Below are 27651 nucleotides of genomic sequence, written 5' to 3'. Positions count from 1 at the left end.
CTGGATGATTCAACCAAGGCAGCCGCTTGGCTTCCCTCCGGGTTCCACGCATTCCTACTGGCCCCAATCCAGCCAGCTCCCAATGTCTCCAGATTGGTCCTAACTGTTCCTAACCTGTTTCTAATGGTCACCTGCCAACCCCCGACAGTCCCAACTGTCACCGGTGAGTTTCTGACAGTCTCCAGCAGGATCCAAATACCCTCCACTTGTCCCCAAGGGCTGGAAGTCAGTTCTTAGCCACACCCCCTTTGTTCCCAACGGTCACCAACCAGTCTCCAACTGCCTACAGTCAACTCAGACCCCAGCCTGACTCCAACTGTCCCTAGTGTCCCCTAGTAAATGCAACACTTTACAAACCAGTCCGTTGTGGCCCCTCGTTGAATTCAAGGACCCCGGGGCTTCTCTCCAGCAGCCCCCCACCTCGCTACCCCAGGTCCTCAACTGTGCCCCCTCTCCACAAGGTGCCAGCTGGATCTTAGTCTATGAGGCCGGTCTGGCGCGTGGGCCCAAAAACCTTCCTGGAATTCAGGGTGTGTAGTGACCAGTAAAGAGCCTGGGTTGGGCAAGGAACCCATTGGCTGAGGGCAACACGGTGTAAATCCCAGGAAGGAATTGGGGAATCTAGGAAGGGATCTGGAGCCGAACGAGGCGCTGACATATAGCTGGAGGAAAGGGGAGGCAGAAGCCGCAGGAGGCCAGCAGGAAGCTATAGCTGTTGCGGGGACCAAGGAAACAAGACCAGACAAGGGGAGGACAGGAGGGGACCAGAGGACCCAGGAAGGAGGGAGGGTGCGTCGCACTAGGGGCGCCTCCTCTAAGGGCCCTGCGCCTGGGAACACCATTCACATCTTCAGAAGTGTCTCTGAGGAAGGAGCAGGCTTCCAGATGTAGGTTGCATACGATGAAGAAGTGGCCTTAAAATTTATGCCTTAGAAATTGGTGTGGCTTTGAGGCACGAATGTTAATATTTCTTTACATCAATTTAAGTAGTTCAACTAGCACTTTTACTTCATTTTTAATAAGGCAAAATTTTATTAAACATTTACTTTCTCTGTATTATTTTTTATTTTATCAGCTTCATTCTCGACATCAAATGCAAATTTAAGGGGTGCTTGTGGGCCACTTTCAGATTTGATTGTTCCCTGAGAAGCTCTGTGGGGTGATCAGAGGAGTTAAGACTCCAGCCAGTCTAGCCCAGCAGCAGACTCAGTACCCATGCTGCTGTCTGCAGCAGGGTGTGAAGTGGCCATCATATCTCTAGAGCATCACCCAGCAGGGTGTGAAGTGACCACCATATCTCTAGAGCATCACCCAGCAGGGTGTGAAGTGACCACCATATCTCTAGAGCATCACCCAGCAGGGTGTGAAGTGGCCATCATATCTCTAGAGCGTCACCCAGCAGGGTGTGAAGTGGCCATCATATCTCTAGAGCGTCACCCAGCAGGGTGTGACGTGACCATCATATCTCTAGAGCATCACCCAGCAGGGTGTGAAGTGGCCATCATATCTCTAGAGCGTCACCCAGCAGGGTGTGAAGTGGCCATCATATCTCTAGAGCGTCACCCAGCAGGGTGTGACGTGACCATCATATCTCTAGAGCGTTACCCAGCAGGGTGTGAAGTGGCCACCATATCTCTAGAGCATCACCCAGCAGGGTGTGAAGTGACCATCATATCTCTAGAGCGTCACCCAGCAGGGTGTGAAGTGACCATCATATCTCTAGAGCGTCACCCAGCAGGGTGTGAAGTGGCCATCATATCTCTAGAGTGTCACCCGGCAGGGTGTGACGTGACCACCATATCTCTAGAGCGTCACCCAGCAGGGTGTGAAGTGGCCATCATATCTCTAGAGCATCACCCAGCAGGGTGTGAAGTGGCCATCATATCTCTAGAGCGTCACCCAGCAGGGTGTGAAGTGACCATCATATCTCTAGAGCGTCACCCAGCAGGGTGTGAAGTGACCATCATATCTCTAGAGCATCACCCAGCAGGGTGTGAAGTGACCATCATATCTCTAGAGCGTCACCCAGCAGGGTGTGAAGTGACCATCATCTCTCTAATGCGTCACCCAGCTGCACCTTAACCTTGGCATCCGGAGTCCCGTTGGTGCCTGCCCGACCTGTGATTGAGGGGCACATTCATGATGTTTATCTCCTGCTCCTCTGGGTATGGACATTGTGTAGCCTCCTGTCATTAGGTGAACTGGCTCAAGTCACCTAGAAGGTCAACAGTCATTGATAGGCAAGACAGGAATGCCACAAATCTAGAGATGACCTTTGGAGCCGGTGCAAAGACCAGAACTCTCTCTGAATATGTCAGTTTCACAAAATATTAGGTGAACTCTCTCTCTCTCTCTCTCTCTCTCTCTCTATATATATATATATATATGAACAAAATAATATATATGCAAACAAAATAATATGGAACTCTTTCTGAATTTGTTAGTTAGTTTCACAAAATTATAGGTGGCTGTGGAGATATTTTGTTTGTGTTGTAACAAACGAAACTTGCCTGAGGATCAGAGTGCGAAGCTAAACCACTAGTTAGCCATAGAGGCCAGGCAGTGATGGCACACACCTTTGATCCCAGCATTCGGGAGGCAGAGGCAGACGGATCTCTGTGAGTTCGTGTTCATGGCCACCCAGTAGGAGACTGATCCAGTCTCAAAGAGAAAGAGAGCAGGGTGGTGGTGGTTCACACCTTAAATCCCAGCACTTGGGAATCACAGGCCTTTAATCTCAGCATGGGGAGGTGGAGACAGGAAGGGATATGGCTGGGCAGAGAAAGGAATATAAGGCGGGAGGAGACAGGAGCTCAGGGCATTAAGTCTGAGGACTTGCAGAGACAGGATACCCCGTTCAGTCTGAGGATTTCATACAGGTGAGAACTAGTGTCTGGCTGCTCTGCTTCTCTTTCAGCTTTCACCCCCTAATATCTGACTCTGTTTTTTATTATTAAGACCAATTCGAATTCACACTACAGGTGGCACTTAAAATCTTTCAATTACAAATTATAATTTAATATTTATTTTGTTTTATGTATGTAAGTATTTTGCCTTCATGTATTATGTGTACCACACGCATGCCTAGTGCCAGCAGAGGGCAGAGAGATGTTGGATCTCCTGGATTTGGAGTTATAGAATCATTGTGGGCTTCCATGTGAGTGCTGAGAACCAAACCTGGGTCTTCTGCAAGAGCAACCAGTGCTCTTAGCCAACTATCTCAGGCCCCAAAGAGACCCTATGTGAATAATAATAACAACTTGAAAATTTAAAATATATATGCTATAATTTGAAATATATATGATCTATTCTAAGTTTGCATATAATAAAATTTAAAAATATATAATATATATTTTAAATTTTCAAATTATATTATCATTCAGATAGAGTCTCACACTGCAGCCCACACTGCCCTGGACCACACTGTTCAAATCATGCTAGTCTGGAATTTCCTATGTAGCTCAAGCTGGCCTTGAACTTGAAGATCTCTTGTTCCAGTCTCCTGAGGACTGGAGTTGAGCTGCCCCAACATACTGCATCATTTGCCCCCTTTTTAATTCAATTGCATAGCAGCTTTTTTTTTGGGGGGGTCTTAGTTAGGGTTTCTATTGCTGTGAAGAGACACCATAACCACGGCAACTCTTATCAAGGAAAAGATTTAATGGGGTGGCCTTGCTTACAGTTTCAGAGGTTCAGTCCGTTATCATCATAATGTGGAGAGCAATGGTGGCAGGCAGGCAGACATGGTAGTGGGTGAGAGTCCCACATCTTACAGGCAACAGGAAGTTGACTGGTACACTGGGCAGCATCCTGAGCACAGGAAACCTCAAAGCCCGCTGCCACAGTGACACACTTCCTCCAGCAAGGCCACACCCACTCCAACAAAGCCACACCTCCAAATAGTGCCACTCCCTGTGAGATTGACACGGGGGGGGGGGGGGGGGGACACTTAACATTAGTTTAAAAAGTATGTGTTTTCCTTCCTTCCTTCCTTCCCTCCCTCCCTTCCCTCCCCTCCCCCTTCCTCCCTCCCTCCCCTCCCATCCTTCTTTCCTTTCTTTCAAAACAACTCTCACTGCATGTTCCTGGCTGGTCTGGAACCCACATCACTTTGTAGACCAGGCTGGCCTTGAACTCAAAGAGATCCATCTGCCTCTGCTTCCCCAGTGCTAGGATGAGAGGTGTTTGCTACCCCACTGGCTTAAAAGTTATATAAACTGATTGTGTGTGTGTGCGCACACACAAGTTAGAGGACAACCCCAGTGTCATTGCTCTGGTGCCAATCACTGTCTCTAGGTCAGTGGTTCTCAACAGTTTGATTTGTTGGTCAAAATTCCTTTGGGGGCTACACAACCCTCTAAGACCATCAGAAAACACAGATGTCTATGTTATGATTCATAACAATAGCAAAATTACAGATATGAAGTAGCTTTTAAGGCTAGGGGTCACCACAACATGAGGAACTGTATTAAAGGGCTGCAGCATTAGGGAGGTGGAGAACCACTGTTCTAGGTGGTCCAGATTTCTCAAATAGGTTAGCTAGACTGACAGTCTCTAGGGATCCTCCTGTTCTACCTCCCCAGTGTTAGGATTACAAGTGTGGACCACTGAGTCTGGATTTTTTTTTTGAGACAGGGTTTCTCTGTGTAGCCCTGGCTGTCCTGGAACTTGCTCTATAGACCAAGCTGGCCTCAAACTCAGAGATCCACCTGCCTCTGCCTCCCACATACTGGTATTAAAGGTGTGTGCCCTCATGTCTGTCTAGATTTTTTTTTAAAAAGGATAGGGGTGTGTGTGTGTGTGTGTGTGTGTGTGTGCATCCATGTGTGTGTGAACAAAGCCCAGAGGCCAGAAGAAGACACTGGATTTCTTGGAGTGAGAGAGCCTGAGTTTGGTTTCCAGCATGTATGTCTGGCTGCTAACACCCATCTGAAACTCCAGCTTCTGGTGATCCAGTGTCCACTTCTGGCCTCCTCAGGCACCTGCACACACTTGGTGCACACATGAACCCACGACCCCTCATAAGCAAAGTGTTCACACATAAAAACAAAATTAACCATAAAGAGATCTTCACAGCAAATGGGAAACTCACATGCACAGATGTAAGCACACGCATGGTGTGGGATTCCCTCTGTATGCTGTGAACATGTTTAATTACCATTGGCTAATAAAGAAACTGTTTTGGCCAAGGGCTTAGCAGAGCAAAAAAATCTGAACAGAAATATATAGAGAGAACAGGTAGAGTCAAGGAGACATCATATGATTGCCAAAATAGAAAGACACCAGCCAGAACCTTACCAGGTAAGCCTCAGCCTCATGGTGATATATAAATAAATAAAATGGGTTAATTCAAGATATAAGAGCTAGCTACAAATATGCCTGAATCATTGGCCAAACAGTGCTGTAATTAATATAGTTTCTGTGTGATTATTTGGGTCTGAGCGGCCAGGAAACGAACAAGCAGTCTCTGTTTACGTGCACATGCACACACCTCATTAAAAATAAGTTCAAACCTACAGGGAGGGTGACTTTAAACTCTGCAACTACCTAGGTGGAGGGGGCTGACACCCTTGTGCTGTTTTTCCTCCCAAGAGCAAGTGTACCTTGGGGATTATCCACCACTTCAAAAGCCAATCGACAAGTCTGGAGACCTGGACCAGAAAGATACATCAATCAACACAGTAAATATGGAAGCACCAGTGAAAGGTCCAGTCTGAAAAACAAGGTCAAGGGCGTGACACGTGTTCCGTTGTATCAAACTGTATGTTTTCTGCATTGCTCCTTCCTTAAGACCCAGGAAATAAACACACAAGTCTCAGGAGGTTCCTGAATTTAAAAGATTCATGAGCACCCTCCACTGAGGTTATAAAGTCAGCCATGATTGCTGGATGGATACTCTCAGACAGGCTGAGCTGTCTGCCATTGTGCTGGGAGCTTCAGAGGTGCAGATTTTGTGTGTTGTTGCTCTGCTGAATGATTCAGCTGCCTTGGGGTCATCCATGCTCCTGGAACCCCTTACCTATACTCTGATAAGTAATGCTCAGAAACTCATTTGCCAGACTAGACTTGGGAGGAATTGTTTTCTCTGTTGTTAGTGCCTTATCTAAATGAAGAGTGCTTGTTTACAACTCCTGAGGGAAAAAATCACACAACAGCCACCTGCTGGGCTTTATTCAGAGCTTGTGTATGGGAGGTAACCACTGTACCAAAAGTGACATCCCCAGCCATCCTGGGGTTTGTTTGTTTGTTTGTTTATTTATTTATTTATTGAGACAGGGTTTCTCTGTAGCTTTGGAGACCACCCTGGAACTTGCTCTGTAGTGTAGGCTGATCTTGAATTCACAGAGACCTGCCTTCCTCTGCCTCCCAAGTGTTAGGAATATTTCCTAATGCAAGCTCTCCACCAACGCATAATCCCAATCAAGCAAAATCAAAACAAGCCAAATTAAGAGATATCCAGGTTTAATGAGAGTTCTGCGCTCTTGGGTGGCCCCAAGGGGGAACCGGGAAGCCACACAAACCACTGGGAGGGATAAAAGGAGACCACCTGTTCCTCTTTTGGGAGTTCACTTAAATATTCTGTGGGAGTTGTCCTGAGCCCCCCTCCCCCCCAGGGAGGGGTCAGGACCTGGCCTGCTGGGATTTGGAGTCCAGAGTGCTCTCAGGGTCAGGGGGCTAGGATAGATGTAAGGGGGCTGGGGCCTAAACTCCTAATTTAACACTGAGTGCTGGGATTAAAGGTGTGCACCACCACTGCCTGGCTTTGTTGTTTTGTTTTTGATACAGGGTCTCACTATGTAGCCCTGGATGGCCAGGAACTTCTATGCAGATCAGGCTGGCACTGAACTCACTGAGACCTCCTGGCTCTGCCCCCAGCATACTGGGACGGTAGGTGAACATCACCATGCCCAGCTCATCCTGAGTACTTGGATGCAGTGACTAGGAACAATTCTGTCACTTAAGAAAACTCTTGGACAGTCAGTGAACTGGAAGGGAAACAGGGAACAGAAACATAAATGGACTTGACCCAGATTCTGGATAGTTTCTTATCTCTGTCAGCCTGGCAGCCACCTGCTGGGGACCTGGTAGGATCTGGCAACTGTATTGGTTAATGCCACAGCCCTCCAAGGCCACAAGGAAGCTGCGGGGTCAATCCAGGATGAGCCGCTGGAATGGAGTAGCCCTTCAATTGTTGATACTGACTCAGCATGGCCACTAGGGGGCAGCGCAACACAGTGGTTGCCAGCACAGACCTTCCTAACTGGAACGAAGTCTTTTTCTGGTGAACTTGGAGGCACAAGCCTGTAATCACAGCTGAGGCAGGAGTTTAAAGTCTGATTTTTGTGACCACGATTAAAAAACAAACAAAACAACAACAAAAGAGTAAAAGCCACACGGGCGAAAGGGCTTTCCTCTTTCTGGTTACTGTCCCATACCTAGGGAAATCACAGGTGCAGGAGACAGTTTGCCACATCGAATCCACAGTCAGCTTAGAGGAACGGGTGCACCTGTGCTGCCCGTGGCCCCGTGATTATGCAGCCCAGGACCTGGAGCTGTCCGCAAAGGCTGGGTCAGTTAGCAGTCCAGACAATCACCACACACACACACACACACACACACACACACACACACACACACAGGTCAAGTGATCTGGGCAGACCCTCAGTTAAAATTCCCTTCTCAGGTGAGTATTAGTTGTGTCAACTACACAGTCCAAACATGCATGAGTAAGGGCCACAAATCAGAGGTCCTGCGTGTGAGCACGGGCCGTTTCCCTGCTTTCCTGGGGAAATCTGCTTGTAGGAGTTTGGTGGCCCAGCACACTTCGCAGTGTGCGGTAGCACAGTAGAGGACCTCAGTTTCTATTTTGACTGTTCTTTCCTGTATATAATGTGCTGTGTGATCCTACTCTCCAATTGCCTTCTCTTCTCCTCCCCCCGCCGCCTGCTAATCTTCCTCATCCTTCTCCCAACTGCTCCCAAGTCTGATCTGTTGCACCTCTGTGTGTGTGTGCTATGTAGTCTGTGTTGTCTGTGTCTCTGTGTTTGTCTGTGTATGTATATGTCTCTCTTTGTGTGTGCTCTGTCCCCCATCTCTCTCTCCCTCTCTCTCCTTCTGTGTGCACCATGCTATACAGTGTAGAGGTAAGAGGACAGTTTGTGGGGTCTAGTTCTTCCCTGACCATGTGGGCTGTGCGGCTGACTTAGTTTGTCAGGCTTGTCCCAAGCATCTTTACCCATGGGGACATTGGAGCTCCTCTAGGCACTCTGGAAACACCCAGCAGATGCTCACTGCTTCGTAAGCACAAGGTTAGAACACAGGGGTCTCCCTAGACAGCAGACACCGGCAGCCAGAATCTCCGTAGCAAGCTGATGTCGCCCAGGCGTAGCCTTGCTCCGGCTCTTTCATGTTGCTAGAACCCTTGCACAGTGCCTTCCACTCCCAGTTTTTCCTCCAGTGTGGTAGGGAATAAAGACAACCCCTGAACTGGGTATAAAGTCAAGAGACTTCTAACACAGCAAAACACAGTCCCTTGCTTAGGGAACATGGAGTCCACTCTCATATCTGTCATCGCTGCCCAGAAACAATTGTGACTGGGCCCTCGCAGAAGATGGGGAGGCAGATAGTGATGCTGGGCATAGAGCTTGGGGACACACAGGAGCTTTGTGTGAGTGACTGGCAGCCCAGCTGGCATCAGAGTCCTCTATTTACCACCCAAGTCAGAGACCCAAGAGGCAGGGAACCTTTAGGCGAGGTCAGAACTGTGGATGGGTCAGACTTAGGCCTGAAGCAAAGACTGGGGGCAAATGAGGAGAGACTTGCGCTTGTTTCTCCCAGATCCGAACAGTCAGTTCATTATCATTGTTACCCCCATAACTACAAAGGCCCGAGAGCTGTTTATAAAACAAAATGCTCGCTTTTCATGTTTATACAGCAAAACATATGTATCAGTGTTGCCTGTATTTTTATCTATTTCCACCTGATGAGACAGGACTCAGTCAGGGCAGTACAGTGGTAGACTCCCTTTAAATCATAAGACAACTTTAAAAATTTAAATTACAAGCTGGGTGTGGTGGTGAACACCTTTAACGTCAGCACTCAGGGGGCAGAAGCAGGTGGATCTCTGTGAGTTCCAGGCTAGCCTGGTCAATATGGCATGTTCCAAGGCAGCCAACACTACGTAATGAGACTCTGTCTAAACAGCAAAAATAAATAAATGCAAATTTAAAGATAACAATAAAACCACCAGTATATTATTTATTTATTCTGTGTGCATGTGGGAGGTACATGTGTCTCTGGTTGCCACACGTATAGTAACCTTACCTTGTTCTAGTTAGCTTAGTCGTTTTAACGCAGCCAGGAATCATCTGAGGAAGGAGTCTCAATTGAGGTACAGCCCAGATCAGAATGGCCTGAGGCATATCTGTGGGAGATTTCCTGTGGTTGTTAATTGATATAGGTGGGCCTAGCCACTGTGGGCAGCACCATTCCCTAGGTAGGTGGTTCTGAGCTGTATAAGAAAGTTAGCTGAAGGCCGGGCAGTGGTGGTGCACACCTTTAATCCTAGCACTTGGGAGGCAGAGACAGGTGGATCTCTGTGAGTTCTTGGTCTGCAGAGAGAGTCCCAGGAGAGACTCCAAAAGTTACACAGAGAAACCCTGTCTAGAAAAATAAAATAAAAATAAAAAAGGAAAAAAAGAAAGCTGAGCATGAGCCTGGCAGTGAGGCAGCAAGCAAGCAGCGTTCCTCTATTATCTCAGCTTCAAATAAATAAATAGACACACCTACCGTGGTAGTTCAAATGTAATGCGCCCATGCACTCATAGGGAGTGACTCTACTGGGAGGTGTGGCTTTGTTGGAGTGGGTACGACCTTGGAGGAAGGGTGTCACTGTGGTGGTGGGCTTTGAGATATTCAGACATCTGCACCACATAGCTGAGACTGGACAGGTGGTGTGTCTGTGCACAGCATCTGTCTCCGTGTTTGCACTCAGACGAACCAGACGCCACAGGTAAAGCGGAGCCACCAGGGTCTCACACAGTGTGGAGTGACTTAGGGCAGGGCACAGCCCGATCTGCACACAAACCACAGACCCCCAACATGGCCCCATGCCACGGTAAGCATGCTGCCTGGCACAACACAGCTTGTCCCACACGGTCCAGGCCATGTCAAAACGAGAGTCACACTCGCCAGTTCCTGTCTTCAAACTCTGAGTAGATTCTCTTACACACACACACACACACACACACACACACACACACACACACACACACAGGCATCCCTGGCTTTATACACAGGGTTTCAGTTTAATATGTTCCCCAGTGCCACCATCTGCCTGTTCATCATCTGAACATCAATCTATTCACCCATCCTTCCAACTCACCCTCACCTCCATGGTCCCAAGCGTCAGCTGCTCTGCCCTGCACCTGACTTTCCAGATCTCTGGACGCTCTTCACCTGAAGTCCTTGCTGCGTATCTGACCACCTTGTCCTAGAATCTTTGTCTGGCGATTTGACACACCTAGAATCACTTGAGAAGGGAGGTTCAACTGGGGTCCACCTAGATCAGACTGGTCTATGGACATGTCTGTGGAGGATTCCCTCGATTGTTAGTGATGTAGGAGAGAGAGCCTTGCCACTGTGGGCAGCACTGTCCCCTATGTAGGCGGCCCTGTGCTATGTAAGAGAGCTAGCTGGGCATGAACCTAGGACAAGCAATAATCTTTTATGATCTCTGCCTCAAGTTCTTGTTTGAGTGTCTGCCCTGACTTCCCTCTTGATGGATTATGACCTGGATGTTTAAGCTAAAATCACACCCCCTCCCCACTGCCTTTTTCTCAGAGAGTTCTATTAGCTGTGGAAGGAGACTGGAATACACTATAACAATTCTGTCATTCTCAGCTTTCCCTAGAGTGGGGCCTCTTTGGCTTGAACCCTTTGGGAGTCATTCTACAACCTGCATAGATACATAGTTTACAGTGTGGTGTGTAGTGTTTGAGCTGAGAGTTAATACTGGTCATTAAATTTGGCATTAAAAAACCCCCGAGTTTGCTATGTAGCCGGCTATCAAGGGAAGTCAAGATTACTCAGCCAATTGCAGCCAACAGCACCGATAAAGCATGGCAACGTTTCGTTAAGGCAGTTTGACACTGTGGAAAGATGTGAGCATGTCTCTCCATGGCTCCAGCAGAGTGGGCTCACGGCCATTCTGTGAGATGAGCAGCTGTGTGGTCCGGAGGGACGGGCACGTGCGACCTGCTGTGGGTAGAGCGGCGAGGAGCCAGCCTTGGCGAGGAGGGAGGCTTTGCGTGGGTGTTGACTGTGTGGTGGGATGCTGGAGTGAGCATGGGCTGCAGGGTGGATGTGGGGTGCGCACAGGGATGCGTGATGTGGCTTTAGCTTTTGTTCAGATTTTTCTTTTACTCTTTGTTGGCCTTTGTCCCTGTCTTTGTTGAGCCTTTGTTCTCTCTCTCTTTTGCTCTTTGTTTCAACTTTCTTTAGCTTTTGTTTGGTCTCTCTTTAGCCTTTTGTTTAAACGCTGTGTGGCCTTTGTGCAGCCTTTGTGTGGCTTTTGTTGTAAAGTACAACTTGGCTGAGGACCATCAAAAACACCTCTGTAATGAAAACCCAGACAGCGCAACCTCTCCCTATATATTCTGCATGTATTGAGGTAGCCCAGTTCCACAAGAGCCGCGTGCCCACGGGATTCTCTCTTATGCAGTAGCCGCTACCTGCAGGTAAGGATTCCCAAGGCTCACGCGGCAAGGGCATACATCCCCAAGGGTTTCAGGGGAAGCCAGCCATGATGGTAGCTGGGGATGGGAGGAGGAAAAAGAACAGAGCTAGCCCAAGAGAGAAAGAACAGCCGTTTTACTCTGGCCTGGGCAGAGGCACCTCAGAACCATCCTTCCAAATATCTGGGTTTGCTGCCCCAGGGAAAGATACTCGGATTTTCTTGTTTGTCATCTTTGCTGTTGCGGAGAGATCAATGGTGCTGGTGGTTTCTCCCCCAGGTCCCATTTCTTGTTTTATTTGTTGTTATGATTTAAAAAACGAGTTTTCATGGGGCCCCACCCCTCGCTAGGACTTATGTAGTTAATGGTTAATAGGGAAGAGAGACACTTCCCTAGTCATGTATCCGGCTGGCGCTGGTAAGTTGCTCATGCTCCTGTAAGAAGCCCTAATGAAACTCCTCGGATTTTACCCCTCTCCAGGGACAAAAACCACGGAAGAAGAAGGGGAGGTCAGGTGGGAAGAGGGAGTGGACCTTCAGGAGTGGAAGGGAACGGGGAGGGTGACAAGACTTGGCTGTGACTGAAATAATTACGTACACGCGTGAAAATGTGACAAGACCCATGATTGTGCACAATGAACATATGACAACAAAAACATCTGAAAAGGAGCAGACGGAGTTAAAAGAGGACCATGAGCGGCTTTTCCTTCCTTCTCCCTTAAACACACAGGGGGAAGCAGCAGTGAGGACCAAATTCTCACCCTGACTGGAGCGATGCTGATGCTCTGTCTCATACAAAATCTCACGGGATCATGGGAACCTTCAGTCTTTGGCTTAGGAAAAAGGAAAGAGATTTGTGCCAGGGGAATAAAGCAATGAACTCGGCTATGGTGTTAGAAAGGAAATAGAGAGGTTTTGAACGCTGTGTGAACAGAACAGGCAGGCAGGAAATGGGCTGTAGCCAGGTGCATAGATCTGCTGTTTGGGGATTATTTAGGATGCCGGGGGTTACTGGTGAGTGGATCTCAAAATTGCTTCAAATCTATGGAAAAGTTGCAGACTTTTGAAGAACTCCAGCTGTGCCTAGTTCAGGCAAATGCTAACATTCTCCGCATTTGCTGGCTGTTCTCTTTCTGTGCAGACACCTGCACCTTATCCCTGCCCCCACGGAGACTAAGTGCACACACATCATTAATGTCAGGAAACTAACAGTGACCTTGCCGATCTGTTATATAATCTAGAGTCCCCCGCCCCAGTTCATCCGTGCGTTTAGCAGCCAGTCCAGTCTCACACACTGCTTCTGGCTGTCTTGTCTCTTCAGATTCCCTTAACCTGCAAATGTGGCCAGGGCAACCATTCTCTGACAGTCTTCTTTGTTGTTGTTGGTGGTGGTGATGGTGTGTGTGTGTGTGTGTATTATGATTGTATGCCTGTGCAGTCTTGTGTGCATGTGTGTAGAGGTTAGAAGTCAATGTCACGTGATCTCATCCATCCCTCGCCACCTTAGTTTTTGAGACAGAGTCCCTCACTGAGTCTGGAGCCTGTTCCTAGACTCTCTAGGGGTCTGCCTGTCTCTACCGCAGTGCTGAGGTTACAGAAGACAGAGTCCATGACTGGCTGTTATGTGGGTGCTGGGAATCTGAACTCAGATCCTGCACAGCGAGTATGGTGCCCACTGAGCCCAGTTAAGATGCTGGCCGCTTCTAAGCTGTGGTCAAACGTCCTTCAGCTTGCGGTCTGAATGATGCTAACAGGAAACAGCTTCCAATAGGGTGATATTGGCTAATGCTGTGACCAGGCCCCTGACCAGTGGGGGCACCTTCTCCCGTGGTTCCAGCACTTCCGCCCAGCATAGATCCCACCCTTCCTGGGAAAACACAGCATTAGGTCCTGTGACTGCCGTAGCTAAGGAGTCACCTGCAGTTTGATGAGTTTTTTGCTGAAATGATCATGAGGCTGGGAACATAGCTCAGTCAGCAGCACCCGCCTAGTGCACACAGAGCCCCAGGTTCAGTCACGGATGTTGGGTAAACTGTATAGGCGGTGGCACACACCTGTGATTCCAGAACTCAGGAGGGTTGGAAGTTCAAGGTCATCTTCAGCTACAAGGGGAGCTGGAGACCAGTCTGGGTTAAAGATCCCACCCACCTCAAAACACACAGACAGACAGATTATATATTCCTATGGTGAATTATTTAGCGGTAGACAATGAAGGTGTTAAACCCCGACCAGTCTGGGTTAAAGATCCCACCTCAAAACACACAGACAGACAGATTATATATTCCTATGGTGAATTATTTAGCGGTAGACAATGAAGGTGTTAAACCCCGACCAGTCTGGGTTAAAGATCCCACCTCAAAACACACAGACAGACAGATTATATATTCCTATGGTGAGTTATTTAGCGGTAGACAATGAAGGTGTTAAACCCCGACCAGTCTGGGTTAAAGATCCCACCTCAAAACACACAGACAGACAGATTATATATTCCTATGGTGAATTATTTAGCGGTAGACAATGAAGGTGTTAAACCCCTCCTTTTTCTCAATCAAAACAATTGAGGTTCAGGGCACAGAGGGCTTAGGAGGCAGGGTCTGTGGATGGCACCTGCTTCTGATGATCTGGAATTCTGCGGGGCTGGGCTGGGCCTCGGCTGGTTGCCCCTACGGAATCTGATTATGTCAACTTTGAAGTTCTGTTGAAGAATGACTAGGATTTTCAAGATCTCTGTGTGGAAATCATAAGAAACTCAAACGTTTGCAGCTGGGTTGCCCTTCGATATATGTGAATGCCATAGTGTCTGTCCCTGAGTTCGATTGCCCTTCGATATATGTGAATGCCATAGTGTCTGTCCCTGAGTTCGATTGCCCTTCGATATATGTGAATGCCATAGTTGTGTGTCCCTGAGCTCAGCAGGCTCGAGGTTAGGGATCCCCATGTGTTCCAGAACCCACCCCCAGCATAGACTTCTTCAAGATGTTTCTAAGGCATGCAGGTCTTCTTAATCTCAAAACCTGTGAGGTAGAAAATACACACATCTCCTAGGTGAGAGAACAGAAAGAGGCCACCCTATGATCACACCTGGTGACACCACCCTGGAACAGGGAATCATGGGACAGCACTTGCACTTCAGGGCCTCAAGGGAGGCACTAGCCTCCTGAGGGACAAGTGAAAACCAGGTGTCAGGCCTCTATATTATCATTATTGTTGTTGCTGTTATTATTATTACCATCATAGTCCTACATTTTTAATCTTCCCAGGGTCCAAGTCCACTGAAAAAGGATACTACCTCACTTCACCCAATTGTCCCTGTTTCTTCAAGAAGGTTTAGTCCTTGCATGAGGCAACCACACTCTCACAAACCAATAACCCACTAAATCATGGACTTTGAGTAAGTTGGGAACTCCAGAGCCTTCCCTATGCTGAGGAGATGAAGAAGTGGTTTTTCTTGATGTCTCAGTTTACCTGTTACCACATGGAGCTTCTCATTGACATCCGGGTTCCCAGTAGCCACACAAGGATTAGTCTTGGCACTCACCAGTACTATTGCTTACCCGATGTTAGCCAGCCATCGATGTGTACTTAGCTTAGTGTTGAAGCTTGATGTCCCCAAGAGGAAGTTAAAGAATTCTGGGGCTATGCTATGCATGTGGCCACACAGAAAATAATTAAAAAAATATATGAACAATTAATTTAAAGAATTCTGAATTAACTGGAAATCTACATTTAGGAATTCTTTTGTTGTTGTTGCCTTCATTTTGTTTTTAAAGCTTGTGACATGTTTTATTTTCTGTCCATTCATTCATCCACTGAGCTAGTATCTGAGATCAGAGTGTGTGCAAACACAGATTTTACATTTTAGTGGTAACAGTAAAAGAATTGCATCTGAATAATATAAATGCAGAGGAGAAAAAGGCTCAGTAAGGTGTAAAAAGGAACTTCCTAAACACTTCCAGGGAGTTCTTCAGGCCAAACTCACACCTGTACAGTTGCTGCTTGCCTTACCCAAGGAGCTGTCTTCCCAGCCCTGACTTAAGGCTTTTTATTTAAATTAACGATGAGTATCATTTTTTTCCCATAGCGATAAGATGATATACAAATTAGCCTGAGATTTTACTTCCGTATCCTTTCTCTGTCAGCAGACTTTCTGACAGTGTATAGACCCTTCACAATCCATCTTAGGACTGGGAGAGTGAGCCTCCACGTGAAACACACTTGAAGTGTCTAGATCCATCACAATCCATTTTAGGACTGGGAGAGCAAGCCTCCTTATGGAACACACTTGACAGTGTCTAGACCCATCATAATCCGTCTTAGGACCGGGAGAGTGACCTCCACGTGAAACACATTTGAAGTGTCTAGATCGATTACAATTTGTCTTAGAACTGGGAGAGTGAGCCTCTGTGCCTGTGGCACACATTTGAAGTGTCTAGATCCATCACAATCCATCTTAGGACCGGGAGAGCGAGCCTCCGTGCATGGGGCTAACACTTGACTGAATTGCGGCCAAGCACAGCACACTAACTGACCAGTGTGTGCTACCACCTCATTCCTAGGGGCAACGAAGAACTAAATGAGAATAAGACGCAGAGAACAGAGTCCTGGCCGCCAGACGCATGTGGATGAAAATACAGGTACAGATCTGCATCTAAATTGTCACACAAATGATACAGGTATTCAGAATGTCACAGACTAATGTAAAATCGGAAGAGATTAAGTAAAGGTGCCTTCCATGAGACGCGCTCTCTTCCTCCTTCTCAGCACTCCAGTGTATCATCCACCCTGTCTCATCTGTCCATCGCTGCTCTGTGGACCTGTCGGTACCTTACCACCACAGCAACCAGCTGTGCAAGCAGCCAGCTCATTCACAGGTTCCCTTCCTTGCAAATGATTCTGCTATGTATATCATCACAATCATCCTCCCCAGGTGCTTCTAGTCTACATGGTGCTCGCTGCTCTGTCTGTGAGTCAATCAATCACTCTTTTCTAGCTTCTGGGTTTTTTTTTCTCTTTCCATTCCTGATAGATTCTAAATTCTATCGTGGCAGTAGCACAGAAAACTGTCTCCTCACATGTAACATGAATGGGGGCCGGGCCTATTGTTGTTTTTGTCCCGCCTAGTACCCCACAACTGTTTAGTCCCAAAGAAAATCACACATAGATCTCTATAAGTTATAAAGCTGATTGGCCCATTAGCTCTAGCCTCTCACTGGCTAACTCTCACGTCTTGATTAACCCATTTTTCTGATTTATGTTAGCCATGTGGCTCAGTACCTTTTTTCAGTGGGGCAGCTCATATCCTGCTGCTTCCGTGGTCTGGGCAGGAGTGGGAGGAATCAACTTCCTCCTTCCCAGAATTCTCATGTTCTCATTACATCATTTCTACTTCCTGTCTGGTTTTCCCATGTTATTTCAGGCTACTTCCAGCTGGTTGGGGGCGCTGATAATCTTATGGGGACCTAAAGAAAATTTAGAGTTATGATCAAGTCCCGACTGAAGTATCCTGTGAGTCTTGATCATCTCAGGCAGCAGCCTTTAATTTGTTCTGGATGAAGAATTCAGACATCTGGGCCATCTATTCCTACCGGAGACTTCTCAGGTGGTCTTCCTTGATCAAAGTTGATTTTTCTTAACTCTGAATAAATCCACAGCCTCTCATTTTCTGTGGAAACAAAAGCAAAATCTCTTCTCCAAAGTAACATACCTTTTGACTTCAATTTTGAAGCCAAGGTATTTTCAAAATACCTATCTGCAGCATTTATAAGCAAATATCTTTTAGCAACTGTTGCTCCTTCCTCAACACTCAAACAATTCAAAGAGAGCATAATAACATACAGTATCAAGATTTTCTGTGTATTTTCCATCTTTACGTGGCTTTATTTAAACCTCTATTTCTTTTATTTTTAGTTTTAACTTTTGGCTTTTTGAGACAGGTTCTCTGTATATCTTTGTCCTGGAATTCCCTCTGTAAACCAGGCTATCTTTGAACTCATAGAGATCCATCTGTCTCTGCCTCCCAGGCTACTCTCTTTCTTTCTTTTCTTTTTTTTCCCCGCACCACTCACGTACACCTGGCTATTCAGAGCAGCTGGATGCAGGCACAGTGGAGCAGGCTGCAATCACTGCCGGGGAGTGGGCAAGGGTTTCCTCTAGATTCTGAGAGCTGCTGCTGGCCTGCTGCCCACATTGCTCCAGAATCTCCTTTACCCACTTTATCCTCAAGCCTTTCCCTTTCTTGCTCTCAGCTGATACTCTGGCTTCCCGTTTCATTGGACAAACGGAACTGAGTGGATGAGAATTTTTTTTTTTTTTTTTTGGTTTTTCGAGACAGGGTTTCTCTGAGAATTTTATCCGGTCCCATTATCCTTTCTCAGTTCATTAAAGTGTGCACATGTAGTACCCTCAGAGCCCAGAAGAGGGCAGCAGATCCCCTGAGTGAAGTCACAGGAGGTTCTGCACCACCCAGTGTGGGTGCTGGGAACTGAAATCCAGTTCTCTCTTCTCAAACAGTTTTGATCCCCGAGTGCTTGTTCTGCTTTTCTCCCCTCTTTCTAACAGAGGCCACGCACTTGGCGTCCCCCTACCTGTGTATCTGCATTCTCACACCCCAAGTTTTACCTCAGGGATGTTATTAATATTCTCTGGTGGTTTTACCTTCTCTGTAGATGTTTCCCACAACACAGTTGCATAGTCTCACCCCTCTCCTTCACCAATAAACCAATCCACAGTCACCTGACACCAGCGCCTCCCGCAAAGGCCTCTGGGAATCTTACACCCTCTAGGAACCATGTCTGTTCTCTTCCTTCTCCAGCTTCCGTTCTGTTGGTCTTATATTTTCTCTGTCCAAATCCTTGGCTGAGATTCCCTCCATAAACCCTCGGGTTCAGCTTTCATGTCAACCACTCCAATGAACAACCCTTGCCGTGGTCACCATAATTCCTGTGCTTTTTAGACGACACCTCCCCTCCCCCACCAGCCTTTTCCATTCGCTTCTTCACTCACCGGACAACATGGAGTCCCTGCGGCTCAGGAAGAGCCTGTATTAGTTGTTTTTCTCACTGCCGTGACAACATAATTGTCAAAAGCAACTTAAGGAAAAATAGGTTCTTCTGGCTCATGGTTTGGGTGTGCAGTCCACCGTGGCAGGGGAGGTATGGTGGCAGGAGCATGAGGCGGCTGGTCACACCGCAGTGGCAGTGGGAAGCAGACAGAGGTGTCTCTTGGTGCTCAGCTTGCTCTCTTTTTATTAATTTTGAGCTGCCAGTCCAGGGAACAATGCTACCCACATTCAGGCTGGGTCCTTAGTTAAACACCCTGCTGAACACGCCTGTGGGTGGTCTCCTAGGCAGTTCCAAGAGTGGCCATCACGTCGTCTTTCTACATGTAGCCACCGTGTGGCTTTAGTCGTCACCTTCCTACACTTTATCTCCAGCCAAACTTTTCTGAACTAAGAGATGCACCCAACGCATGCCTTCAGACTCCCCTGCTGGAGTCTTCAACTCAGCCGTGAACTCAGAATCTGATGATCTGTTCACTTCAAATCCCAGTGGAGAGTCAGTCCAGTGTCCAGGGCTGGCGAGATGGCTCATCAGTGCAGAACACTGACTGCTCCTGCAGAGGACCTGGGTTTGGTTTCCAGCACCCACAACCACCTATAATTCCAATTCTAAGGGCTCTGACCCCCTCTTCTGGCCTCCACAGGTACTACACACACATGGAGCACACACACACACACAGACAAAACATTTATACACATAAAAATAAATCTTAAAATATCCCTGTCCATAAATGATACCACATTCTATAATTTTAGCTTTAAAATGATGTATTGTCTGTGTAACATTTAGATTAGCCTACCTCTTGTATGTTTATTTTGCTCCATTATAGTAAGTAACATTCACACCTAAAAATTCTCCCCATGTGTTATCTATGTGCTTGAGATGCCAATCTTGGGTTCCATGTGTTCCTCCTCTTAGAGTTACTAAGTGGCAGAGAGGCTTTGTTCATCAAGAAGTATTCTTCGTGGCCTGTGAGATAGCTGTCTGTGGAGCAGCCCGCACTCTGTTGTCTTTGTTGCCTAAAACAAAGCCGTACAACAAGACATTTAACACAGCTTTGTTTGTGTTCCCAACGGGCGACTCCCTCCAGGATAGCTGGAACCTTTTATTCTGTTATGTTTTGCGCAGTCTCCAAATCCCTGTTGGATTTTGGCATCTGGTGGCTGCCTGCGGAAAGGCTCCTCATTCAAAATAAATGTTTGTACGGCCTTGTCCATTACCTGGTGCTGGTTTCTCACCAGTGGTCACCTGTTCAGTTTTCACTGTATTAATGTGTAACACACTCATCATCAAGGGGACACATGGAGAAACGTCCCTGGAGGGCAATGAATTAATAGTTATCCAGCCAGTGTGGGCACCCTACTCCGTGTTTAGAGTGTAAATCTACACTCAGGGAAGCATTTGCCTCTGGCCGAGAGCAGATTAGCCAGCATTAGGAGCTGCTGACATTCTTCGAGGGAGTGGTGGATTTATTCTGCCCTGTGATCACTACTGTTTCCACAGTGGAGACACTAGATGGGTACCAGCCTGTGCACACATTCCTTCTGTGCAAGGAGACGGGCTCTTTGACAGCCCAAGGCTCACAGTCTGAGCGTCAGCATCAGTCAGTGCTCAGCCCCAGCACATCTCACTGGCTGCCCTCCTCTCCTTTGCTGATGTCACTGCTTCCTTTCCTGTGGGTCGTCAGGATGGATGTGAGCTGACATCTCCTTGCTGTTATTGCGTTTTCTCTGAGTATTACAGAGTTGCACATATCTGTAGATAACTGTCAGCCGGGCCAGCCAGGAAGATGGGTTAGCAGGGGAAGGCGTTTGTCGCCAACCCTAGCAGCCTGACAGTGCTCCTGGGACACAGGTAAGCTGGAGGTAGAGAATCAACTCTGGGAAATTGTCCTCTGACCACACACACTGACCTGTACACCTCTGACCACACACACTGACGTGAACACCTCTGATTACACACACACTGACGTGTACACCTCTGATTACACACACACTGACGTGTACACCTCTGATTACACACACACTGACGTGTACACCTCTGATTACACACACACTGACGTGAACACCTCTGATTACACACACACTGACCTGTACACCTCTGATTACACACACACACTGACCTGTACACCTCTGATTACACACACACACTGACGTGAACACCTCTGATTACACACACACCCTGACCTGTACACCTCTGATTACACACACACTGATGTGAACACCTCTGATTACACACACACTGATGTGAACACCTCTGATTACACACACACACTGACGTGAACACCTCTGATTACACACACACTGATGTGTACACCTCTGATTACACACACACACACTGACCTGTACACCTCTGATTACACACACACTGACGTGAACACCTCTGATTACACACACACACACTGACCTGTACACCTCTGATTACACACACACACTAACGTGAACACCTCTGACCTTGTACCTTTAATTCATTATGTAACTGAAGGAGATGGGTTCATATCTCGCCCAACCGAGGCACGAAAGAATGGAGGACGATTCTTACCGGCCACAGGCAAGGAGAGTTCTGGAGTCACAGCCAAAGCTGTGCTGTTCTTAAAGGAATCATGAGGATTTATTCAGATCCATACAGGGAGGGCCCATTGCTGAGCATGCTCAGTCAAGGAACACCCTCTTAAGAATGCTCAGGTTAAGGCTGTGGAGCATATGTCTGAAGATGAAAGGGATAAACAGGAACACCTCTGGGCATGAGCAACATGTACCATAATGTTTTTGCTGAAAAGAAGTGAAGGTTGCTCTGAAGGTGCCTTGATGTGGGAGTCCCCACGGAGGGTGCCTGCTTCCCTTAGTGGGCGACAACACCGTAAAGTGACTTTTCTTGATCCACGAGGCAGTCTTTAGGATTTGTCTTTTTCCTTCTCCTGCCGTTATCTTCCTACTCTTCTTCTTTTCTGTGTTAGAATGATATCGCGTCAGAGTTAATCTACCCCAGGTTTCCTTGGTTGGGGTCCTGGCTTCCCTTTCCCCAATTCTCTGCCCTCAGGTGACTTCTCTGTAGCTCCCATTTGCAAAGTCGAGTGATTGTGATATCACTAGGCCAAGAAAGTGCACACGGCACTCAACAGTGCCCAGCTTGTGCTTCATACCATGTGTTTGCTCTTCTCTCTTGACTGTGAGCATGATGCCACAAATGTCTCAGACAAAGATCCTAGTTTGAGCTGTGATCTTTCTTCCTTCCTCCTTCCCTTTCTTTCTCCTTTTTTATTTTATTTTATTTATTTATTTATCATGTATGCAATATCCTGTCTGCGTGTATTCCTGCAGGCCAGAAGAGGGCACCAGACCTCATTACAGATGGTTGTGAGCCACCATGTGGTTGCCGGGAATTGAACTCAGAACCTTTGGAAGAGCAGGCAATGCTCTTAACCGCTGAGCCATCTCTCCAGATGGTTGTGAGCCACCATGTGGTTGCCGGGAATTGAACTCAGGACCTTTGGAAGAGCAGGCAATGCTCTTAACCGCTGAGCCATCTCTCCAGCCCTCTTTCTCCTTTTTTAGATAGGTTCTCACTGTATAGCTCTGGCTGTCCTGGGACTTATTATGTAGAACTGGACACCTCAGAGAGCTCCACCTGCCTCTGCCTCTTGAGTCTGGGATTAAAGGTGTGTGCCACCACTGCCAGACATTTTTTCCCTTTCTTATACAGACCATGATCTCCTGCCTAGGGAGTGGTGCTGCCCACAGTGAGTGGGTCTTTCCACATTCATTAACATAATCCCCACAGATGTGCTCACACAGGCAGCAAGATCTAGACAATCCCTCATTGAGACTCTCTTCCCCAGCGTCTCTAGATTGAGTTAAATTGGTGACTAAAGTAACCACCAAGCCACCCACTGATCATTTTAAATGCTCCCTCTGCGACTATGCCACTCTACATACAGGGCTCCCCACTGAATCTCAACCCTGTCTCACTGATCTATCAGTCTTTCCCCGAGCTAATGTGTGCTTAGTACATGTCATAGGGGGGTTGATTTTTGGTGCGGTGTGGGTTTCTTATTCAGTATGTGCCACTGTGTGTACATGTCTCTGCTGCAGCTAGTGTAGCCCACAGTGAGTGCTAATATTTGGTATGACGTGGACTCCTCATTCAAAGCTATCTCTGTTATTCTTGGGTCTTCATGCATTCCCAAGAACTATGGGATGAACTATCAGACATGCAAGTCTGATGTTGATTAGAATTACACTAACCATGTAGATTTACTTGGTGGTATTAAGCATACTATGGTATTAGATATTTCTTTTTTATACTTTCAAAATTTTGCATCTTAAAGCATTTTAATCTATTTTATGTGCTTGTGTGAGCACCTGCCTGTATGCATGTGCTCTACGTGTGTGCTTGGCTCCTGCAGGGACTGGAAGAGAGTGTTGTACTCTGGAACTGGAATTATAGACTGGAAGCTGTGGGTGCTGGTATTTGAACCCACATTCTTTATCAGGCAGGTGTCTTTAATAGCTGAACCATCTCTCCATCCCTGGTTGCATACATTTCTAAAGGAAAGTTCTTTATTTCTTTTGTCTGATATATTTCTACCTGTAGATGTCCAGTGGTCTTATGGTCTGTGTGAATAGTGTCTTTTATATACTATACTATATATCTAGCAATATAATATATAATACATTACAAATATTTGCATTCTTGTATGTTGACCTATGTCAGGGATCTTTTTGAAAATACTTTCAATTTATTTATTATTTTTTATGTGCATGGGCAATTGTCTACACATATGTCTTATGTACCATGTTTATGCCTGGTGCCTGCAAAGGTCAGAAGAGGCCATCAGATTCCACAGAGCTGAAGTTGCCACAGAGATTGTTGTGAGCTGCCACATGGGTGCTGGACATCAAGTCTGGGTCCTCTGGAAGGGCAGCCATTATCTTAAATCACTGAGCCATCTCAGTCCCTGTGTTGGGAATTTTGTTGGACTTTCTCTGTCTCTCTTTCTCTGTTTGATTGTTTGTGGAGTTTGACAGTGTGAGAATATTTTGGTATTGTGTATGTATGTTACATGCTCGTGTGTGTGTGTGTGTGTGTGTGTGTGTGTGTGTGTAGAGACCAGAGGCCAACCTTGAGTCTCATCCCTCAGGACAGTGTTTGCGCTGTTGTTTGTGACAGTCTCTTCCACGTTTACCTGGAACCCACCGAGTATGCCGGGGTGACTAGTCAGCCAGCCCCAAGGAATCTTTGGTTTCTGCTGTCCCACCGCTGCGATTATAGACACACCACTGTGCCTGGCTGCTTTTTTATTTCGTGCTTTTAAAACGTGGGTCCTAGGGGATTAACTCGGTCTTTACGTGTGGCTCTTGAACGCTTCTCTGACGGGGCTAACTCCCCAGCACAATCAAATTAAAGATGTTCGTTTGTAGGATTGTATGTTGGTTGACGGTGGTGGCCAGTGGTGGCCTTCTTCAGGGCTGACTAGAACGTCATGCTTTTTAGACATCACATCCTGTTCTTACCTTAGTGAGAGGTTGGTCAGCAGTGGACACTGAGTTTCACTGAGCAATTCTTTTTAACTTATTTTAGTAGTTAATTTGTATGTGTGTGTATGTCTGTGTGTATATGTGTGTGTGTGAATATGGACACAGGAGTCAGATGACAACCTCACGCGTGGGTACTCATCTTCCACTCTATTTGGGACAGGGTCTTTTTCCTGGTCTCTGCTGCCCAGGCTAGCCGGCCCATAGGTCTCCTGGGACTCTCCTGTGCCCACCTCCCATTTTGCTGTAGGAATGCTGGGATTATAGACACACACTGTCTGGGCAGTTCTATGTGGGCTCTGGGGACTGAACTCAGGTCCTTAGGTCCAGCTGAACCACCACCCAGTCCCCCCAGTTGATGCTTCCTTAAAATACCCCTGGCCATATCTTCCCTTTGATTTGTTGATACAGCACATTATGCTTACAGGGTTTGCACATTCAAACCATCCTGAAATTAAATTTTCTTTGTTCAGCCTGTATTACAAAACTCTTCACCTATCAGACTGGCAAAAATGTGAGAGTTTGGGGCTGGAGAGACGGTTCATAATCAAGAGCGCTGGTTTTGGGGCTGGAGAGACGGTTCAGTAACCAAGAGCGCTGGAGAGATGGTTCAGTAACCAAGAGCGCTGGAGAGATGGTTCAGTAACCAAGAGCGCTGGAGAGACAGTTTAGTAATCAAGAGCGCTGGTTTTTGGGGCTGGAGAGATGGTTCAGTAACCAAGAGCGCTGGAGAGATGGTTCAGTAACCAAGAGCGCTGGAGAGATGGTTCAGTAACCAAGAGCGCTGGAGAGACGGTTCAGTAACCAAGAGCGCTGGTTTTGGGGCTGGAGAGACGGTTCAGTAATCAAAAGCGCTGGTTTGGGGGCTGGAGAGACGGTTCAGTAATCAAGAGCGCTAATTTTGGGGCTGGAGAGACGGTTCAGTAACCAATAGCGCTGGTTTTGGGGCTGGAGAGACGGTTCAGTAATCAAGAGCACTGGTTTGGGGGCTGGAGAGACGGTTCAGTAATCAAGAGCGCTGGTTTTGGGGCTGGAGAGACGGTTCAGTAACCAAGAGCGCTGGTTTTGGGGCTGGAGAGACGGTTCAGTAACTGAGAGCACCTCTGTTCCAATGGAGGCTTCCCATTTGATTCCTAGGATCTACACTGTCGGTCACAACCCTCACAATTCCCGTTTCAGGGAATCCGATGCCCCTTCTGGTCTCTGTGGGCACTAGGCATGCACATGGCGCATACACTTACATGCGGGCAAAATGTCCATGGAGAAATTTTTAAGAATTTCATATATGATGTGTTGTATTGTTCTAATGTTGCTTCTCTTGGCTGCAGTACTGTGTCTTTTGATGGGGAGTAGTTTAATTTTGATCCCTTTAGCCATAACAAGCTGTACTAACTGTGCTAGCTTTCTTTTTTTTAAAAAATATTTATTTATTTATTTATTTATTTATTTATTATGTATAAATGTTCTGTCTGTGGTGCAGGCCAGAAGAGAGCACCAGACCTCATTACAGATGGTTGTAAGCCACCATGTGGTTGCTGGGAATTGAACTCAGGACCTTTGAAAGAGCAGGCAATGCTCTTAACCTCTGAGCCATCTCTCCAGCCCCTGTGCTAGCTTTCTTGACGAAGAATCCCTTTCTTCTGATATTGATTTAGGACATCTTTGCCACACACTACATTTTCTTGTGCACGTGGATCTGCTTTGGAGTTCTCGTCTCCCCCGCCCCTCCCCCGCATCTGTCTAGTTTTAGGCCATCGCTGCACTGTTTTGTGTTTCTTTATTTTATTAGTTAATTTGCTGTAAAATCTGTGGTATTTATTGTAGTATGCTGCAATATGTTGCAGGTTACTAAATATGTTGTAAAACATAAAGTAGCGTCATGAGGACTGAGCTGGCCTGGAGCTCGCTATGTAGCCAAGGATGACCTTTAGTGATGACCCCCATGCTGCCGGGTCCCAGTCAGGGCATTACAGTGTATCAGATCATTTTAAACTCTGGCTCTCAGGACACATTTTGATACATGCATGGTGTGAGAACAATTGTTACTTTTTTTCAGATTTTAAAACAGAATATTATTTCACTTTTAATATTTTTATTTATTTTTTTGAGAAGTTTGTTTTTCTTTTTTTCCAGACAGGGTTTCTCTGTAGCTTTGGAACCTGTCCTGGAACTTGCTCTGTAGACCAGGCTCACCTCGAACTCACAGAGATCCACCTGTTTCTGCCTCCCGAGTGCTGGGGTTCAAGGTGTGCATACAATGTATTTTAATTTATTCATTCTCCTTTACCCACCACCAAAAACGTGGAATCTAATTTGTGTTGGCCAGCTGCTCTGGAGCGTGAAGCCTGCCTTTAAGCGTGGTGATATAGATGATGTCACACTGTGCTACCTCTCCGGCAGCCACTGAGTGCAAGGAGCTTCTTGGCTGCGGGAGGGACTTTGTCCCCACTTCCCATTCTCCATTATGTGATTTTGGGGTTAGACTCTTCTCCACGATTCCTTGGCATCTGCTCCTTGTGAGTGCCACACGCTAAGGGGCCACCAGAGAGTCCCTCATCTGCTTTGCTGGTACAGACGGAACTCTGCATGTAAAGTCTTTGGTGCTAGTGAGAAGGGTGCCCAGCGTGTATGAGTTGTCTTTGGAAACTATTTTCTTTATGATACAGACAGTTACCGTCTACATACAGCTTTTAATTTATTCATCTTATTATCGCTGCAGCCTTAATTTTCTTCCCATTGAAGCTTATACATTTTATTTTTTTATTCTATTTTATTTTTTTAAATTTATTTATTTATTAAGGATTTCTGCCTCCTCCCCGCCACCGCCTCCCATTTCCCTCCCAAGCTTATACATTTTAGTTTTCTCTCTATTTCTGTGTATTTCAGGAATTTGTTGCTGCTGTGGATATGACTCTTTCTGCTATTCTGCTATTTCCCCCTCACACTGCATCTCCCTGGGTGTGCGCATGCTTCTGCCTTTAGATCTTCTAGAATTATATCAGAGGTCAGGCCACAAAGAGGGAGGGGAGAGCCTTACTGATTAGGAAAAGGGAAGGTTCTGGAAAGACTCTGAGAGAAGCCTTCCCTTTGGGCAGGGTCTCACGCAGGCAAGGTGAGCTGTGTAGTGGGAAGGGAACAGGCAGAGGCTATGTGGTGAGGTCCAGGGGCTGGGAATGATCCTGTTTCTTGGGAGATGGGAACAGCGGTTTGAGTTGGATCACCTTCTCTGTGAGACTGAACCGTGATCCAAGATAACTACTACACCCAGGACTAAATTGTCCGATTACACTGGTGTGCATTAAAAATAAAATAACCTTTACCATGA

General features: G+C 46.8%; 1 protein-coding gene across 4 annotated transcripts in view; it reads left to right on the top strand.

Moving 5' to 3' along the window:
• The first annotated feature begins 11607 nt into the window (after nt 1-11607).
• Nucleotides 11608-27651, top strand: part of LOC121464289 (myelin associated oligodendrocyte basic protein) — a 31969-nt gene continuing 15925 nt past the window's right edge. Inside the window, exons 1-2 of one of the 4 annotated variants that reach the window (XM_041677145.1) lie at nt 11608-11738; nt 16291-16368. The gene's annotated coding sequence lies outside the window, so the exon portion shown is untranslated. The remainder of the gene's footprint in view (nt 11739-16290; nt 16369-27651) is intronic. The other 3 variants (XR_005976507.1, XM_041677147.1, XM_041677146.1) reach the window with 3 other exon arrangements.

This window comes from Microtus oregoni, unplaced genomic scaffold (genome assembly GCF_018167655.1).
Source record: "Microtus oregoni isolate MIOR12 unplaced genomic scaffold, Mior012 000028F_ref0000031, whole genome shotgun sequence".
NCBI lineage: Eukaryota > Metazoa > Chordata > Mammalia > Rodentia > Cricetidae > Microtus > Microtus oregoni.
This window is presented reverse-complemented; position numbering and strand designations above follow the sequence as displayed.